Source organism: Microchirus variegatus (assembly GCF_963457635.1).
Source record: "Microchirus variegatus genome assembly, chromosome: 20".
NCBI lineage: Eukaryota > Metazoa > Chordata > Actinopteri > Pleuronectiformes > Soleidae > Microchirus > Microchirus variegatus.
In genome coordinates, this window is record NC_139821.1 from 11524987 (window position 1) to 11546353 (window position 21367).

General features: G+C 40.8%; 1 protein-coding gene across 1 annotated transcript in view; it reads right to left on the bottom strand.

Moving 5' to 3' along the window:
- Window positions 1–21367, bottom strand: part of cdkn1d (cyclin-dependent kinase inhibitor 1D) — a 297559-nt gene that overhangs the window by 118239 nt on the left and 157953 nt on the right. The window lies entirely within an intron of this gene.

Consider the following 21367-nt stretch of genomic DNA (forward strand, 5'->3'; position numbering starts at 1 on the left):
ATTTCTGCACCCCTAATGACAAAAATTTATCTGTACACACTGAGAAAGGTACAGTGCTTGTACCCTGATAGGGTACAACTGGAGCGACTGCAAAATGTACAGTCACATACTCTTTCTTAGTGTGTAGTTTTGGTAGCATATCAATGGAATCTCTGGGAGGCTCTTGACTGAAGTAGGTCAAATTAGTTTAGGGCTAAATTAGCTAACAGCATTCAAGTAAATTATCTTGGTAATTTGTGCTTTTAGCAAAACCACTATGCCCACCTAAAATAAAAAAAAGTTTTGTGTATACTTGCAAGGCCTTTTGAGTAGTATAGAAGTAGTATCTCATGAAAGATTGATGATCATTTTGTTGAAGGACAGTCGTATTGACTTTTCCTGCTTCTGATTTCTGAGTGTTGCCTCTGTCGCTCAAATAGCTCACTTGTGGCTTTCGATAGCTAAAAGTGTTTTTGCGTGGATGAAGGAAATTGAACACAGGGATATTATTAAACTGTTGCTCCACTGCCACGTTTATTGTCATGCTCACAGTGCTTGCCCGCTTTTAAAATGTCAAAGGCTACCTCCTACTAACAGACAGGTGTGCTGCTAAAGGGTCCTCAGGTAGGATAGTGAAACTCCCACCTGCTCTCTCACTCTGGGGTAAGTGGATCCACCTGAGTGAGTTTACTGTGAAGCTCATATACAATGTGACCATGACCCACAATTGCTATTTACCACAGTAACATTCTCTTAGAGACATCACGTGTATAATATGTGGGGAAACATGAAGTTTAAATCTTTATAATATAGTAACCACAGCTTGAAATATTTTTGAAATGTGTGATTGATCATCTAAAGTCTGAGAAAGAGACAAGTAAACAATCCAGCTGTGTGAATTAGCTTTATCTCATTGTAAACAACATGCTTTTGTTTTGATGCCTATCCACTGGTTCTCGAAACCTCAGTCAATTCTGTCGCTGATGTGAAAGCTCACATTGAATTGCCACAAAAAAGTCTGGATGTACAAGTTTTATCGCAGTGTGCACAAGTTCAAACACTAAATATATACACTACCGTTCAAAAGTTTGGGGTCATCGATACAATTGTTTTGTGTTTTCCATTAAAACTCTGACTTTTATTCATCAAAAGAGTTGCAAAATGAATTGAAAATATAGTCAAGACATTGACAAGATTAGAAATAATTTTTATTCAAAATAAAGAACCAGCAAAACTGTTTTCAGCTGTGCTAACATCATTGCCCAAGGGTTTTCAAGGGTTTTCTAATCATCCAATAGCCTTCTAACGTGATTAGCAAACACAATGTACCATTAGAACACTGGAGAGATGGTTGCTGGAAATTGGCCTCTATACACCGATGTACATATTCCATAAAATAACAGACGTTTGCCACTAGAATAGACGTTTACATTAACTAGGTAAAGAGTGTATTTCTGTTATATTCATTAAAAAAAAGTGCATTTCCTTCAAAAAAGTGACCCCAAACTTGAACGGTAGTGTATTCAAAGAAAGAAGATAACTTCAACTGTATATCAAGATCAGGAGATCTTTAAAGCTTGTTCCAGGCATTGGCTAGTCTAATCATCGCGTATACTAATGTAGTGACAGAAAATACAGTGTATGTACACAATTTGCACAGCTATTCACACGATTTAAACACACACAGTTTGTATTTATGTCTCCAGACGTATTTAACTCTCTATTTGAGAGGAGGGGCAAATCATAAATTTCTGGCCGACCTGCGTGGAAGCCATGTTTTCATTTGCTCTGCTCGTGCTGATGTGAGCCAACCGGGCCAGAGCGCCACACACTGCTGTTCTTGCAATTGTTTGCACTGGGGTGTGTGTGTGACCCACTGTCTAGACCTCTGTTCCATTATCTTTTAAAAACTTAACTGCACCCAAAGAAAGGCAAAATGTGAGCTCAGCATCAGGTGCTACAAGCTGCTAGTTAGGCCTGCAGCCAGGCCCGGAGAGGCAGACCTGGCAGCTCTGAGGCTGCGACATGTGAAACACTGCACACAAAGGAGCTTGCTCCATCTGTATGCACCCAACATAGGCAAGCTTTTGTTGCAGCCGACAGGCACATGACTGCTAGCATCTTAACCCCTGAGAGCCAGCGTCTCCTTTCCCCTGTCGCTGCACTGCATGCTGCAGCAGACGCCACAGAGCGTTAATACTTGTAGGAGGAGGGCCAGTTGTTCAAAGTAATTTATGTGTTTGGTGTTTGTGTGAACACTTCAAACAGATTAAAAAAAAACTAAAAACTCCCGGAATATAAATATATTCAGCAAGAAACACAGTATAATAAAAAATATGACAGTTTAAGGTTCGTATTATACTTAAGTTCTCTAACAAATGACTTGTTGTCCTGTTTTAGTTCTTAAAATGGTCCGGTGTTAATATTGAGGTCAGCCTTTATTAGGAAAAGCACTCAGTGTATTCACGTAAAATATATTTAAATATTCAGACAAATACTTTCTCTATGGCCATATTTACCACACAATTATCATGCAGGTCACATTTCAGCTTTGTGTTCTTCAACAACTTTGCTTATAGGTCTGTGCATTTAGTGTGAAGTTTATAGGGTCAGTTCAGAAATGAGACTGCCGCCTCCCTCTGGGAGACCTCTCTATAAAATCCAATTAAAGATAAATCACGAGCATCGAGCCTTGATGGCTGCAGCAGTTAGGAGATGCTCTGACCCATTATCACTGCTCAGTTTTTAATTTTAGTGTGCTACATAGCTGTCCTTGAGTAGATCATTAAGTCACACGTCATGCGCACACCCGCACTCACTCTCTGTCTGTTTTTCCCATTAAACTACACTGATGCAGCATTTGCATGCAATTTTAAACAAATATATTGAAATTAACTCCTACATAAATAGACCTTACAGGCAAATGTCAGAAACATAGTATTGCTTTTAAAAAGCAACACGTTAACCAGAACAATTACAGATGTGTGTGTGTGTGAAGCTGGAAGCGTGTGTGTGTGCATACTTGTGCTAGATATGAAATAAGACAAACAGTGTTTTGTTCTGAATCTTCCTGCCTTCCCTCCGTCAGCTAAACTGGACACGTGTGACTGAAACGAACATGCCGTCACTCAGTGACGGCATGTTCGTTGTGGGCTAGCTGATGTGGCTGATTTATGGGAAATGAGAAGAGAAAAGAGGGGAAAGCACAGGCACAGGAGGAAGGACAGAGATGTTGCAGTTAAAATTATATTAAAAAAAAAATTCCATGTCTTATCCCACCGTCTCTCTGCACCACCACTACTGCTTTCCACGTATGAAATGTGGGTATGCGGTCCCGTTGGGGGCTGGGGTGCGAATGGCTCCTAACTGGGCTGAGCTAGGTAACACTGGACCATCCAGCCTGCAGTGCTCCTGTGACGTGGCGTTCACTAGAACCAACAGCAGGTCTGAACCCTTTAAGAGGTGGTTCCACTCCCTGACAGAGCCAGAGACCTGTGTGTTTGCTGGCTGTTTGATAAGAGCCCAAAAGTAATCATTTATTAATGAGAGATGGACCGAAATGTGAGCAGTAAGTAGCTGAGAACCTGGGTAGCTGTATGTGTGTGTGTGTGTGTGTGTGTGTTTGAAATGGGAGGGGGAAGCAGGAGGGTAAGTTTTTATTTTATAAAAAATTTAAGTTTAATTTATTTTATGCATGACTGCAGTTTGTAATGTACTTTTTTTCCCCCTGCATTTAGAGCACTTGACTTCATTTTCTGTCTCGTGTCCTCTTGCACTGTAGAATATATTGATGCCTTTATATTTAAAATCTATTAGATGCACGCTCAAAAAACACCAAGTTGCAGACATATTTATGTTATAAATTATGTTATAAATGTAGTTTTTTGAGTGAGAAACTGTGTTTTGGTGATTTGTCCTTGCTCCCTGGATAAATATTTCTGTCCTTTCTGTGACTTTAATATCCCCAAGATGGGAACTTTGAGCTAAATTAAAATCCCCATTTTTCCAATAAACTTGACAAAAATGACCTTGAAGGGGAGTTTCATGGTTAACTGAAATCTTGACAATGATTCTCCCAAAGCACTGTCCGTACGAGAACGAGGAACAGTTTGCAAAATAAAAAAAAATAAAAAAGGGACAAATTGCCAGGCTATCAAAGCACTGCTTGTGTGGGATTTATCATCTTTTCGGGTGCTTTAAAAGCAGGTTAGGACACATAGCTGTCGCGGGCTCTGGTCCATGTGATTTCTCCTCTCTTCTAACCTTTGCTCTGCTGCCGAATGGTTCTTCCTTCTCACAGGGACATTCGGTTTCCAGAGGTGAGTGGCTTAATAATTACCAAAGAAATGCATCAGAATCAACGTTGCTTACTCGGTGTCCTTGATAAATGAGCGGTGTATTCAGAAAACACTCGCCAAAGTTATTTTGATCTCGCAGACCTTCAAGGTCGAATAAATGTATTTAGATGTCTCTAAATCTGCTGCTTTTCATGCTTGTGTATATTTACTAAATCATTTTTTGAAGAGCAGAGGAATTCTATACATGCGCTTTTTTACTTTTATGTCTTTCTATTTTGAATATGAATTAATGAAAAACATTTCTTGTTGTAGGCTTCAATCAATATGCAGTAATGACATTAAAAAGGATTTTTAATTACTTGTCAGTTTTTACACACACACACACACACACACACACACACACACACACTCTGACCACAAAGTCTGAAACATGTAGTCACTTATTTTCTTGGCACTTGGCAAAAATATTTATAGTAATTAACCTTTTTAAAAATGCTTTAAATTTCTTTTACAAGAGCATGAAGTGACAGCCTGGATGGCAGCCTTCTCTTTATTTCTTTTCCGGCATAAGTCAAAAAAGAAATGTCCTTTGTTAATCTGAAACTGAGGCTTTCGTAGCTTATAGAATTACCATATTCTGTTTTTTAATAGTAATAATACAAATACATTTTTAATATCGATAAAAGGAAGTGCACTGTTTTTTAAACTTACACACACTATTTATTAAAATGGGTCAAAATGAAATGTATGAATAAATCCTGTGTAGCAGAACACAGGAAAAACAAGGTGATCATCAGTGTGCACAGAGCATTTTAAGAATCGAAGTTTCACCCTTGTCTGGACTCTTTTTGGATCATTTAAATGATTATTCTTATTCAATTGCATTGAAAAATATAATTACAATCCTGTCAAGAGATTTTTTTTCTTCTTTGGGGGTGGGGGGGAATCAAGAGGGGGAAGAAAAAAAATATCCTCTGCATTTTCCTTAATTTCCTTAATTATTATCTATCCACGATGTGGCTTGATTTTTAGTTTTTGTTACTAAAACTATATGTGAAGATTTATACACACACACACTAATATAAATATATATATATATACACACACACACTTATATATTTATACACACACACACACACAATGTTACATCTCTTGTTTTTCCAATAAGTATTTTTTAATATTTAGCATATTCAGTGACATTGAAGTAAAATCAATTCTTTATTAAATTAGACTGAGGTTTTTTTTCCTCATTCTGGTAGAAAAGAGGCATTTTTCGTACTTCTTCTAAACTCTAAAACAACTCAGAGACAGTCTTGGTCCATTCCATGTTTTGTGAGTAAAAAGAAGGAATGATTAACTATAATATAAAGAAGTCAAACAGGATAAAAAGTGTTTTGTGTGTGTGTGTGTGTGTGTGTGTACACTTGGTTCCTCGTCCCTGACACACTGCAGATGGTGAGGCTCTGTGGAAGGGTTTATGAAGTTTCTCATACAGTGAAGTTGTTGCACAATTATATTCTTTTTTTGTTGTTGAATGAGTTAAAAAAATTGTTTCTTTACTAATATCGATGTTATAAAATGTACAACGTTTATGTCGCGACTCCTCGAATTATTGTCGAAGTGTGTGAGGTGACTGCACTTTTTCGACCGCCATGTTGTCTCCTCCTGTCCTCCATTTTGTGGAGCTCTTGGTTCTTGCTCACCTGCCTTTAACAAAGTTTTACCAAGCTCTGTGCTGCTTTTTTTTTATTATTATTATTATTAATCAAATTAGAAATAAATATTCTGTAGTTTTGACATTTTCCAATTTGTTTATTATTATTATTATTATTATTATTATAAATATATTTATCTTCTTTATTTATATATATAAAGAAAATGACACTTGTCAGTCTTATTTTTATACTGACATTTTATCTTCCTTGTACCTTCCTTAACTCCTCAACTACTCCGCCAAGTTGAAAGCTTCCTGCACAAAACTCCTCAAGCGGAGGACTCTGTCTTATTTGACAAGGCGTTAAACTCTTGAAACAATTTGTCCATGTAATCAGCAGCAACCGTGTCAGAAAACGCATGCGTTGTTGGTTTTTACGGCTCCACGGTGTGTGCGACGTTGACCTGTGGCCCCATAATGGACGCCGGGGGTCACAGAGGTTAATAGAGACTGACGTATGAGGCCCCAGAGTCACATCCGAAAAAGGGGATGGCCCCTTAATCCTTATTAGGCCTCTGTGTTAGTGATCCTTACCTTTCAAAGCAAACAGCACGCTCCCTTTGCTGTGGCTCCGCAGCCTGCCCCTGGCATTACACTTCTGACCCTGGGGTCGTGGCCGTTGTTCAGAACCCTTCAGGGTCTGACCTTAGGGGTCACGGCTGTAATAGAGAAGTTGTTGAGGCGCGTGCTGCAGAGGGGCCCCTCCACAGACCACCTCATAGAAGGAGCGGGCCCCGCCGCTCTGGTCACGGCAGAGAGGAGGAAGCGCACGCGTATGTGTGTGTGTTCGCCAGAGTGTGAATGTATAGATGTCTGTAATTTATAGGGGCCTTATCACAATGGGGATTATATATGTGGGTTATTATCCTTCAGGACAATGTCATTAGCATTCGAGAAAGACTTGAACTTTGACATTTAAAATGCCATATATTCACATAAGTGTTCAACAGAGGGATCACATCTCCCTTTGCTGGAATTCCCAGTTGTTTCTACGTATTTAGCTGCATAATGTTCACTGCTAATTCCACTAAGGATAGGGAAAAAAAAGTGATTGCACGTTTGGTGTGATATAACTTTATTTATTGATTTTAATTTTTTTTTTATAGTTATGACTAGTGTTTACTTTTTTTCAAAAAGAAAGTACTCCCTTAATCTGCTCTGATTTCAAGACAAATCTATACATTTGTTTTGCCTAATTATTATAAATGTAAGTTGTTTGTACTGGATATATATTTTTGTGGCTGATTCTCAAATGTGCATTGTGTGTGTGGGTGTGTGTGATAAACTGCACATGTTGCTTGCTTATATTTGTAGCAGTGGATTGAAGGGATGATTCATAAGGAGGTGAAGGTGCCAGTGGCCTGATGAGGGCAGTGAGTCAACGACTCTATTGTTTTAGTTTGTTAGTGAACCATAACTCAGTGTGACATTCATGTCTATGCTATCACTGTGCAGCCTGAGCTGTGTATCATACACACATTAACTGTGATAAGGTTATTTACATACAGTATTTATATGCCCCTCTTTTTGATTTTTGAAATATGAACAATTGTGCTACAGAAACGTCATGGTTCTCTTCTATGCAAAGCTTTAACATATGATCTACATGCAAGTCAAATATCAACAGTGCAATATGCTTTAATAATAAATATGAGGTAGGCCACGGGTTGATTTGAATCCGAAGGTAAAGGAAGTTGATATAAAAAGAATTGTAGTTGTGGACTCTTGGAGGTGTCATAAAAGAGGTTAATATTGGAGTTTCATCAATGGCAGCATTACACAGGCCGCTCCTGCTGGGGTGAGGCCGTGTGCAGAGGGCTACAGTGTCAGAAGTTGGCAGCTGAGCCAAAACCAGAGCTGTATCCTCAGATGAACTCTCCACGACGTACGGTGCAACAGGCCCTGCCAAGTTTTTTGAATTCCTGCCACATGTTAGATGGTAAACAACTGACTAGCAGTAACAGTGGCTGAGATAGACACGGGGAGGTTAAGGGAGTCTTCAGATTCCAAACGAAACATGCATTTGTTTGCATTATTGTTTAATTTATATTCGGCACACACTTGCAGAGTTTGCGGCAGATTGCGATTGGCTCAAAGACGTGGCGAGATGTGACGTCACAGGAATCAGCCTGATCACTGTTTGGTGCGCAATCTGTTTGTCTGTTCAGGGCACACGAGTGAGTTTGTAGTTGTATCTGCACCAAAATCCTCCGTCGCCTCTTGTTAAAGCACTCGGAGTCACCAGATTTTCTGTCTCACTCACGTCTGTAAGTTTCCATGTTTGTGTGTTGTGTTTCTGATGTGCGGATAGTGGCGCAGTACACAGTTTTGTTTGAGGACTAAGGAAAGCTGGGGAAAGCTAGGCAAGACAAGTGCACTCTCTCTTTGTCTCTCTCTCTCTCTGACTCTGTCCTCTAAGTTAGAAACACACTCAGCACCATAACGCCGTTTTTTTTTTTTTTCCAACATCCAAGCCTAAGAGTGAGGAGGTAGGAGAGGCTGCACCGAACCAAGCAGCCATGTTAGTTTGCCACTGAATCGTTAATATTTGCTGTGCTCTTTGTCTTCATGTACACACTTAAACACGCGTGTGAGGGAAAGTCCAAGTGCACATAACCTCAATGCGTGGATTTTCTTTGTAGGTTGGTGTGAGCATTAAAGATTGAAATCAAGATCAGTTTAGTCGTGCGCCGCGATGCGAGATCTGTCGATTTTTTGGATGCTTTGCCCTTTTTCCTCTCTTTTGTGCGGCTGCTTCTTTGGGGAGAGAGGAGGGGAATTTTTTTTTTGCCTGTGCTGAGTTCTGGGTTTCTTTTGGGAAAGAGAAGACAAGAGGGGTGGGGAATGGCGTCCAAATGAGAGGAAGTTTTTTTTTTTTTTTTTTTTCGCCATGAGGGAATCTGTTGCGAACAACTAGGGGGCATTGCAGGCTTTTGGAGATTTTTGGGAGGACGTTTGGAGAAGTTGGGTGGAAACCAAACGGGTGAGAATAACCTTCAGCTCTCTGATGCAGCGGTTGGTAGGTGTGCATGAGACCGGGAGAGAGAGACGGAACGAAAGAGAGACAGCAGGGGAGGTATCTGGCACAGAAACGTAAAAAAAGGTCCTCCTCATGCAGGCTGAAATTAACACTAGCTGTTCAGAGAAGGGCCGTTTATTACTGTTGCCTATAACCGTGCTACTGAAAGGACAAGAAAGGGTGGGAGACAGAATAGGCTGAGAAGCGAGGGGGGGGGTGTCGCTGGAGGGTGCAGGACACGAGCAGAGTCATCAGCAGAGTACAGGAGGACAACTGCAGTTCGCAGCGAGGCAAGGGTGGCCTAGTAACAGCACATGGCGGGCACACTGCGGTAAATATAACAGGATTTCACAGCACAGTTCACTGTTGCATTCATGGTAGGGCAGTCGCACCCAGGTGCTTATCTGGCTTTGACTGGCTGCCAGAACAGTCACTGTAGCTTTTTAACCCATTAACATGTTTGTGGTCAAGAGAAAGAAGCGGTAATCAAAGACAGTGTTTGTCTGTGATAGTGCCAGACCTTTTCCTCTTTGGGTTTTTAAAAAAGTGCCTGCAAAAGACAGCTTTGAAAATGTTGTAATAAAAGACTTGGAGGTCAAAGACAAATGTATGGTATCAAACGCAGCAGCAGCTCTGAAATAAAACACACAGTGTTAATGTTTGACATGAATCTTAAAGTTAGGTGTCACGAGCTGTCTCAGAATCCGTTGACCAGTGTGAGAGTGTACGTTTGCTGAGGCTCTCCTCCTCAGGAGAAGCACCTCTGCCGCCCTCCCGCCTCCGCCCGCCCGCCCCTGCCCGCCTCGTGCACACGCACGTCGTGCTGGGCCAGTGATAAAACTGTGTGGCGTGCACGCACACCCACACGTCCGTGTTTCATCATCAGCTGAGTCCCTTCTCCTCCACTCACAGATCTTCTTCCCTCCCTCTCTCGCCCCCTCCCCTCACTGCTCCAGCTTCTTTTTCTATCCATCGCTCTCCTCCTCCTCCTCTCTCCCTGGGTCCCGGCCACATGCGAGAGGGTAGACTAGGACGCTGCTGCTCTGGAAAAAAAGAGGGGAAAAACGCTCTGCTGCTATTTCTACAGGCGGGCCCTCCCCTTTAGCTAGTCTGTGCCAAAAGAGGGAGGGATTTTTTTTTTTTTTTTTTTACTACTCCCAGTCCCAGAATTTTAACCCTCTGCCTGCTCTCACTTCTGTCTGCAAGATCTGCTCCTCAATATCATGCAACAAGTGGCTTTGCTTCACTTCTCCTTCGACATCGCTGCGCCATTTTCAGATATGTCTTCTGGGACCGCCGTTTGCTTCACTTGAATTTGGTCAGTTTTTGGCTTCTTCTGCTCTCTTGTGACATAGAGTTAACTGGACTGACCAGAGTCAGTGTCTTTGGCTTTCTAACCCACTGTGATGCGAAGGATTTTTTTTTTTGAACACGTGTTTCTTGATTGCTCGCCATGTTTCCTTTTTCTCTCTCCAATCCTCCCCGAAGCAGAGGACGAAGACGGCAGTTTGTGTTCGGCGTGTTGTTCGAGCAGCTGTTTGAATTCAGGTTACCTTTACTTGTGTCTTGCTCTCAACCGATTATTTCTCGTGTATTTTCCCATTCTCTTACCTCTTTTGCCCACCACCTTCCTCACCCTTTCCATCTCCAAATCTCTCCCTCTTTTGGGTTTTCTGCCCCACCCTCTCTTCCTCACGCGCGCCCTCTCTCTCTCTCTCTCTCTCTCTCTCTCTCTCTCTCTCTCACTCTGCCCCTCTCTTTCTTTTATCTCTCTCTCCCTCTCTCTATCGTGGGCAGTCTTCAGTGAAAGGGGAGCAGGAGGGCGGAGCAGTAACGGGGCTTTTTCTGGGACAGGTGCCAATTTCAAACAAAAGACACAAAAAGCCAAAAAAGAGTGAGATAGCTCCCAATGACAGGGAAAAAGTGGCATGTTTCAAGAAGTGATTTGTAGCCTGATTTGTAGTAATTACATGTGTGCATGTGTAACTCTTCTCACCTTGCCGGAGTTTTTTTAATTTTATTTTTTTATTGCATGACTGAGTAGCAGCAGCAGCAGAGATCTTGAATCTTTTCCCACCCCGCCACCCCCTCTCTGCTGTCTTGCTCCCGTGAAGGCATTTGAGTTTCGAGCGGGGAAAAGAAGGAGGGGTGGGTGGAGCTGGGAAGGGGCGGTGGGAGGCGGAGCCTTCCCTCCTCTCCTCCCTGTCAAGTCCTCTGCATTATTCATATGCCTGGGCCAGTGCTGCGATCTGACTGGCTGCCTGGCATAGCATTCACCCCACATTCAGCAGCTCTGTTTGCTAACATTCCTCATTCAAAGCCTTGTTAACTGCCAGACGGGAGGAACACGCGACTCCATGGGAAACCCACATGGCCTCCTCATTGTGGCGGGCCTTGACAGTCTAGGACGAGGAGGTGGCAGACAGGAGGGAGAGAGACAGAGAGACAGAGAGGGCAGCCAGTTTGTAAATATTACAAAGCAGTTAGCTGAGGTTAGGCAGATGACCGGCAACTTAGAAACGGGTTTGGGGTGAGGTGGCCACATCGACAGGGTAAAAACCCAGACAGAGGGGCAGACAGATGGGCAGACAGACAAATAGACAAGGCGTTGAGGCTCAGAGGGAGGCTGGCACTTGCTGGGACTCTGAATGGGTCTCTCGTTGGCGTGCCCGCCTACTCCTTGCAGGGAATGCAGAGCTGTGTGACTGAATCCAAGTCTCTTCTCTGCCCTTCTCTACAGAGAGGATATGGGGACATACTGTGTGCAGCTTCCGAGAGATCTGGCCCAATGAAGCGGTGGAGATTTCAGCACTTTACTCCAGATAGCTGATGGCTGTGGTGTGTGTGCCTGCTCCCTCGAAGACTCAGTGGGTAAGTCTGTGTGGGTGTGGAGGTAAATGTGTGTTTATATGTGGGCATTTATTACTTCCCATGTGCAGATGTATTCTCGCGATTAAACTTAATTACGAAACAAACGGCGGTGTAAGTGCCTCAGTTTGACGTGTGTCCATACATTGTGTCTGCGTGTCGTTACCTTCAGGGCTACGGGGACTATTCAGAGAGAGGTGGTTCCACTAAATATCGGCAAAATGGGGGGGTTGAAACGTGGCTTGGCTTTGAATTTACGGACAAATACAAACTAATCCGTCCTCGGTTGCATTCTCACCTGCAGTTTTGCACTCCAGGTTGGCTTTTGTGCGTGTGAAAGAGAGATGGTTTTGGAGGGAGCAGAGAGGGACCAGAGCTGTAATGTTGGGCTGAGGGCCAGACGAGGCCTGCTACACAAGGCCGAGCCCCACCACAACGCTCCCTCTCTCTCTTTCTATCTGTCTCTCTCTCCTTCCTTTCTCTGTAGGTGAACTATCAGAAAACTACTTACAGCGATTGTTGTTCGGAACGTTTTGGTGAAAATGTGGACGGTTTCGGAAATGCAATGTTGAAAAAACGGATCGTCATTGACACGTGGCCACACATCGCTTTTAAAATAGCTTCAACTGTGCTTGCAAAGATATTATTTGTCGTTCTTAAGGAGTTAAGATTTTTATTTCGCGTCACGTTTAAATGAGACAAAGCGCTTCCTGTCATTTACAGTGTTTTATCTCATTCGTTTGAAGATTTGAGGACAAATTCAAAGTGCTGTAAAATATTTCAACATATATTTTTCCCCCCTTTTCTTACACTTCAAATGCTCAACTGTTCGCTAAATCAGCTTCAACCATTAGTAAGAAAGCTGTACTGTGTTGTGTCATATGTTCTCCATAATTCAAAAACCCAACACACCACACCCCTCATCAATACCACCCAGTCACGTACCCTTACACGTGTCGTCCATCAATCGCTTTTTTTTTCTTTTTCGAACAAGCGCTAATTAAAAATCTTACCTTTCTTCTCACATTGCCTCTTGATATGGCTTCATGTAGAACTTCTCAGCACATCAGAGTTAACCATGACCGTTAGGTAGGAGTGGAGGCAGTGTGAGTCATCACAGATAGCTCTAGTCTTCCCACCTACATCCTGTATTTGACAGGCCTATTCATCCGCCACGCTCACACCTCAGGGACTGGTGCGAGCGCTGCCATCATTGTCACCCAGGCAGGAAACCTGTGACATTACTTCACGTGTTTATTGCGTTTCAAAAAACCTGTTCTGAGACAGCGCAGCCAGGTGAAATTATATAATAATGCCGGACGCCAAGCCTGTTCATGAGGTGCAGCATTAAAAACTGCAGCATAGTCACATTTATTCATATTTTATTTCATATGCAGTAGGAATAAAAAGTTGAATTGTAAAGCCGCTCGTCACAATCTACCGCCTTTAGATTAATGAGGAGAAAAGATTTTTGTAACACGGAAATGCTTGAAAAAAAATATTATTATATATATAAAAAAATATATTATACTGACTCGTTTGTAGGCGCAAATGAAAATCTGTGAATGTTTTATGCGTTTATGATCATTTCACATAAAACTGGCCAAAAGGTACATTTGATCACAATGGAGTCGTGCACTGGTTCGTTTGAAGAGAAGAAAAATAAATAACAACTGCATTTTTCGACCGAAAAAATCTTCTGCGTGTCTGGTTTCCAAACAAATATTTTCAGTGTGTTGCGGATCATCACGAAACCCAACGACTGAAGTAAATTTGTAAAATTGAGCATGAATACCCATACCACATAGTTTACCAGATATGCAGTGTACGCACACACACACACACACACACACACACACACACACACACACACACACACACACACACACACACACACACACACACACACACACACACTCAGCCTCAGCCAAAGACCCAGACACATTTGATGTTATGTACCCCACAATGAACCCTGGCTCCCTAAGATGAATGGGGTTCCCACGCCTCTCCCAACGAGTGCAGGGCACAGCCTCCTCCTTTGAGCATTCAGACACACACACACTCACAAACACACACAATGCTTGTACTACAGACAGCCACACAGACGTACACACAGGTGCATTTGAGGCACACACACACTTGCAGTGAAAGCATTTTTCCGCCACATTTTTAACACACAGACACACAGTTAAAATACTGATTATTATCCAAAGCAACTTGCAGCATTAGACACATTTCTCTTTATTTCATTGTGGCGTAAAGAACGATTTTTCATTTCTTCAACAGCATACCAGTTGTCTAATGAGATACTGACATATTAGGGTTTCTTTCACCTTATCTGTGTGTGTTTGTGTGTGTGTGTGTTATTCTTAAGGTTTTGCTTTGCAGGATTTAAATAAATAAGGGGGAAAAAAGACTTATGTGATAATTTGCAGGTTGCGAAACACGTGTCATTTAGTGTGTGTTCAGTGTGTGTATGTGTGTGTTTTTATTATAATTTTGTATCAGTGCACAATTTTTAAATATTATTATTATTATTTCATTTTTGTCAGCAAACAAAGATATACAATATACCCAGTATTTTTGTGTTGAATTAATTCTACATTTATTTTTACTTTTTGCTTTGGTGTGTGTGTGTGTGTGTGTGTGTGTGTGTGTTAGAGAGAGATCTTCAATATATATTTACTTTGTTTATTATATAACATTTTACAATTAAAATTTTAAAATGAAAATTGTTACCAAGAACAATAAAATCAAATTACAATTTTTATTTTATTTTATTTTATCTAGAGCTAAATTGAATGCGTCCATATCTACGTGTTAAAGTACTTCCTTAAATTGCTAATATTCTGAACACTTTTTAATTTCAACATTTTATTGTTTATAAACTATAACAATAAAATAAAACAATCACTAATTGCAAAAATTTTAATTGGGCGGGACATTTAAAAAGAAAAAGAAAAAAAAAAGAATTTAAAAAGTCAAGTTGTAATAAGACACAGCACTGGTCATTTTGTGAAGCGTATGCTTACCAGGGTATGGTAATATAGTTATTCTGTCTAAATTCAGCTGCAGTATTCTCAGCCATGATCACTTTAACATATGTTACAGCAGCCTTAATGACACACTCATGGAGCTGCTTGGCAGCTTCATGACCTGAGCTCTACATGGACACCTTGGCGTGTGTGTGTGCGTGTGTAGACACCGAAGTGTGTTCACGTCTCTGTTTTTCTCTTTTCGTTCGCAGGCTCACCCGCAGTTAGAAATGACTTTTTCTGGGTTGGACCCGACATTCAGGTGAGATCATTTGATTATTTTTAAAATTATTTTGTGTGTGTGTGTGTGTGAATGCCACCACACTGCTGGCTGGTGGCTCTATCCTGGAATTTGACTCACTTTCAGACTCCTTCACTGACCTGCTGCTGGTTCACGACACCGTCTTTTTTTTTTTCTCGGTTAGTTTACTTAACACAATCCGGTCGAACGGCAAGCACGCAGCACTGACCTAGCCGCGAGTGACATGTCCCATCATGGCATCGTGTGTGTGTGTGTGTGTGTGTGTGTGTCAGTGTCATCAAAATCAGCAAGGTTCTGATGCTCAAAGCTCAAAGATAATCTCCTCAAAGAAGACTGGTTGGGGAAAAGGTGAAAGAAAAGCCGTCACCTGAAAGGTCAAATGAAGATTAGAGGGAAACAGGACACGAGGACACACCGGCTGGCACCCGGAACCACACAAAGGCCTCATTGTACGGTAGCCATTCACTCTGCACACACTCACCATGTGTACTTGGGGAGATATGACACCTGTTGGTGGTTTTGGTCAACTGCAGGCTGAGTGACAGGACGCCTTCACAGGCTTGAGATTGATCCTGAATGACTTGTTTTCTTTGAAAAAATACTTCAATAAAACACACAAACTTGCGTCAGCCGATGCTTTCACAAATGCGTTTGATTTTAGCGTCTTTTTTTGTCGTTTTCTTCCAGTGACGCGAGCGAGTTTGACGTGACATCAATGTTAACACGATAAAGATAAAAACATCAAATGGTGTGGGGGGGAAAAAATGAAGTGTTTCTGATTTATCTTTACCGATTTACCACTTTTATTCCAGTTCTTCAGACACTCTGGGTACGCTCACTTCAAAGAGTGCTGTGGTTAATCTCAAATAACAGTGCGGATCATTTGTGACAGTTTTACACAGATTTATGGTTTAGGGCGCCATATGTCGAAAACATTGTGGACGTTCGTTTTTTGCTAAAGAACTAAAGTGCGTCAGTTACATGATTCTTTAGTGTGCTTCTAAAAACTGGATACAGCTGTGAAGTTTTGCTTTTTTCTAGTTTGAAATGTAGCTGCAGCAAATAAGTTAATTTCACAAAGAATTTAACACTTTAAATAGGTGCATCATGGCATATAAATAAATAAAGTTTTGGTGTAATTTGCCTGCGTTTTTAAACACATTTTCTTGAAGAAGATTTAAAAGAAATAATAATTCAATCAGTCACCTTCACCGTGTTGCAAATGAAAAAGTCAGAGGTGTATATTTCAGAGCCTGGGCACAGGTTGAGGTGAGTCATAAGATATATATATATATATATTTTTTTTTTCTCTTTTCACTGTGCCTTATGTGAACCTTTTAGTGAAAAGCCTTCCCATGTGTAAACGTGATACTGCGGTACACACATTAGCAGTGTAAGAAAAGCAGCGAGGTGCAGTCAGGTCTGCCGTGTACCTCACAGGCTCGGACATTAAGTAGCTCATGTAGAGATTTGTGTGGCATTTATGGGATAACCGACCTGCAATAAAACAGCCACAAACTGGTGCGTACGTGTGTGTGTGTGTGTATGTGTGTGTGTGTGTGAGGAGTTAAGGCAGTGACTCACTTTTAAAAGTTTGACCCAACCTCGGTCCCTCACATCTACCCCGTTGTTCCCCTGCCTGAGGGGAAACCACAGCAGAGCCGCAGCCCCTGCTCTTTCACTCAGGAAACTCCCTCAAACAGCCACAACCTGTCTCTTGACCCTTTCAGCCAAATGCAAAGACACATGACTTTGTGCTCACTTTGTGCCAAATGATAAACACTGCGACATGGATAAAGCCTGATAGACGATTTTATCATTTTTTTTCATTTCATCGTGATTGTTTAAAAGTAACAAAACTGACCGCCAACAGGATCTTCATTAATAAAACAGACGACTCTTTGACCGTCTCTCTGCGTCCACATGCATCTGCAGTGGTGTGCGTGTGTGTGAGTGTGCATGTTTCACAGCTGAGCACAGCTGTTACGTGATGCTCTGGTGTAAAACAAGAGGTGAAAGTGTAACCTTTTGACACCCAACCGCAGCTCACTCTCTCCTCTCGTTTGTCTCCATCAGGAGGAGGAAATCTGAGAGGAGGTGACCTGACAGAGCTTCAGAGGAGGTGATCAGGTGAAGCACATGTGAGCGGAGTATAAAGAGTTCATAGACACAGATTATTGGCACATCAAACTGTGGTCTCCTGTATTAGATAAAAATAACAAATTAAATGTATTAATTGCAGTGCAGTGACCCCTACATGCCAAAACTGAGTACTTCTTAGTTAAATTGAATATAATTCAATGAGAAAAACTTTTTAAAGACACTAGTGGCCAGTATAATTTTATTATATGAAACTGTATAGGAGTTTTGTTTCCTGTGTCTTCTCCTGGTTTCCTGAAGGCCGTTTGTCGCGTTGAGTTTCTGCTCCCTGCAGGTCGACCATCGACCACCGTGTGACACACAAAGCCCTCGTGCAGGAGATGAACTGTCCTTTGGGGTGAGGTAGTAGGTTGTATAGTTTTAGGGTCATTCCCAAGCTGTCAGATGACTATACAACTTACTGTCTTTCCTGAAGCGATTGTACTGGCATCATGGAAGAAGAAGAAGGGAAAAAAAACAAACTTACACACTTAACTGTACAGAATAATGGGCACATTGGTGCTTTTGGTTGGTCCTTGCATTAATCAATCAGCATTATTTTATTCAGTTAAACAGGAAGGAGGTCATATTTAGCTAAACAGATTTAGATATTATTTATTTTTTATATAACTTTTTTTCATACATGTTCCCAGAAAATGTGGGACCAATTCCCCTATATTGACACTGATAAGACTATTTACTTAAACGGCATATTATTCTGCCTCCGTTACGACAATTCATAGTTGATTCATCTGAATTTGGTCCATAAAATGTCGATAATTGTCAAACCTGGAAATGATGACGACCTCAAATGTAACTTTATCTGAAACTGCCTTTATCGAGCAAATTGATCTGCTCTGACTGAGGGAGCATTGGTGTGTATACAGCGGGCAGTGCAGGGACAAGTATTTATCCTGTCAATCTGTGAAATTTGTGTTTTTTAGTCACACTACAACCTTGGCGCCAGGCTCACTTTACTAGCACAATGTTGCTGTTGCCTCCCGTCTGTCTTGACAAAAACTAAGTTACTCATGACCATGTTTCATTTAAGATAAGATATTTCTTGATAAGTCCCACAATGGGAAAATCTGCACATGTACAATAAAGAAGATATTGATTATTAAGGTTGTTAAAAAATAGAATAGATTACACAGTATATACATTAACCCTTAGAACCCTTAGAAGGCTGTTTTTTTCCATTACTATGTTGAAACATATAAAGGCTATAACAATGTGGAATATATACATATATTTTTTTTTTCAGCACAACCTATAGGCAATCTGATGAAAAAATGTTTTTTCTATTCATTTTCACCAACTATATAAACACACAGTGTTTAAAAAAAGAAGAACAAATGTGATGGATTTAACAACACATAAGATGACGAAAAAAAGGCATTTTTAAAGCCTTAAGATGTGATCTATAAACACACACCACTGAATCTCCATATAAGGAGTTGTGTATTATTCATGCTGCAATTTACAAAGGGTGCACTTGCGCCACTGGTCTGTGCCACGTGAGCACTAAGGGTTAAGTAACCAGAATATGTAAAGAATGTGTGTGTATTATGATAATACACCATTAGCTAACAATTACTTATTGGGACTCTCACGTGTAAGAAATGTAACCCTGTAAACTCTTCATGTCATCATTACGAACCCTCTTGTTGTTTTCTTGTCCACAAAAGCCACGCGTCGCAATCTTTCTCCGAACCCACCAGGATGACTTATGGTGTTCGTACAGGGTGAGGTAGTAGGTTGTGTGGTTTCAGGGTTGTCATTTTACCCCATCAGGAGCTAACTATACAATCTACTGCCTTCCCTGGAGGGCAGCAATACATCTCATGCACACACGTTAGCCTTCCTCTCGTGACTCTCGTTGACCAATGAAGAAAGCTTTCATTGAATCGGTGAGTGGCGCCGACTATGCATCCGACTTCAGTAATCATTCTACTCATTTTGTTTATGCATCATACTTGTGTTTTTTTTTCTACAAATAAAGACTGAATTAGAAATAATTGCCAATGAGTGGAGTCTGATCTTTTCAGAAGTACATAATTGCAAACATTAAGATCTTTAAGTTCTTTAGTAATCCTTTCAAGGATTTTATGTGGAAATACTAATCCTAAAAGCTGCATTGGCTGTCGTCCTGTAGAACATCGACATGATTTGTACTTTCAAACCGAGACAATTACTGCTATTTTTCTCCACCCCATTTAAGATGTTTAATATGCTCTGGACCAATTTTAAAAAATGATTTAGAAAACAGTATGTGGTTTAAAGATGGGCATTTCTAAGTAAACAACATGAAGAAAAAAAAGCTGTGCTGTTTTATTTTGGCAAAAACCACACTACAGTGTCGTGGGTTTGGAGCTCTTTTAAGTTTGATGCCAAACTTCACCAAAGCTGGTAGCTGCTGCTTAATTGAGCGTCTGAGTGCACAAAGCTGTCTCTAATTGAGAAAACATGAGCGAGGGTTGTTTTCTCCCGCAGATGCAACAGGAGACCAGATGCTGAGGTATTAGCACAGAAATCCTCAATAATATCATCCCACCTGCCTCTAAAGGTACCTACACGTTTAGTTTGCTCTGCTGTGGAAGTTTGTGGAAAGTTTAAGGCTGAAAATATCCCAGGGACTCCCTCACCTGAGTGCAGGTTGTTATGCATTCATGCACAGCAGATGGCGCCAGATAATTTAGACTTGGCAGATGATAAATCTGCTGAGACACTAAGGTCTCCATTGTCTTAGCACATTCTACAATCTAGTATATTATATATGGTGCTGGGGATGAAGATTAAGATATGGTTTGTGTTCAAGAGCATACTTCCCATAAGTAGTATGATAAAAGAGTATTTGAAGCATTTGATTTGCCTTATAATAATAGAATAAGTCTTTTATATGCACTGTAGGTGGTGTAGGTGTCTGTTCTTGAAAGTTGGTGTATGTCAAATCTTATTGTGACTGTATGGTTATTATGTCGGTCACCATTTAATGCCACTGTGATTATTCAGCAGCTGGAGTGGACAAATCAGCGAGAGGAAACCATTTTGAAGTTGATGAAGAAAAATTATCCACTTCCTGGTCGGTGAAAGCCAACCATAGTTTCCTGAAACGCTTGGTAAGGGTATGGGGGTGAGCTAATAATCACACATTTTTACGCTATCATTCGCTCTCAAATACCATCATTCTGCCAGAAAGTTATGTGTGACCCGTCTTGACCTGTCAATTATGGTGTTCCTCAAGGATCACACCTGGGACCGAACCAATTTTTTTTCTCTTTGGAGTCAGAACAAAAATTTATATTACTTATTATTACTAATTACTTCCGCTTTCCTGAACCTAAGCTTAAAACACTTTAGAAATACTTTAGAGTAGTTTTGAATTCAAATGTTTTTTGAATTTGAATTTTGAATTTTTGACTTGAGCATTTACAAGTCATATCACTACATAAAGGTATACAATATTGTGGGTAAAGTGAATTATATAGCCATTATAATGCATTTCTGGTGGCGGTAGAGACAGTATGGTGTATAGTATAGGAAGTGTGGAGCAATTGTCCTAGGGATCTAATTCACAGACATAGTGACATAGTGTATAGGCTACAAACTCATTTTAATTCATATACAGTGCAATTTGATCTCAAGTGGACCAGACCACTTAAATAATAGCATAATAACCTATAAACCTATAAACAACAAGAACCCCAGAAGTTATCTTTTTTTTACAAAACATAATATTTTTTCTTATTTTACATTTGTTCATTATAACTTACAGATCACATGTATCTGGAAGTGAAAAATGTAATATAATCGTGTGATTAGATTCTAATCATGATTTTTAATCATCAAATTTTACAAAATTACTCCTGCAGGCCAGTTTGGACTCTCTGGAGGGCCAGTTCTGGCCCGCGGGCCATATGTTTGACACCCCTATATAATTATAGACCAATACGTCACTCTTGTTTTATTCATTTTGAAGTGTGAAATTGTTTACTTTCTAAACGTACAATGAATACGGCTTAAAAACGGGAGCCGTTGTGCTTTTCAGAGCCT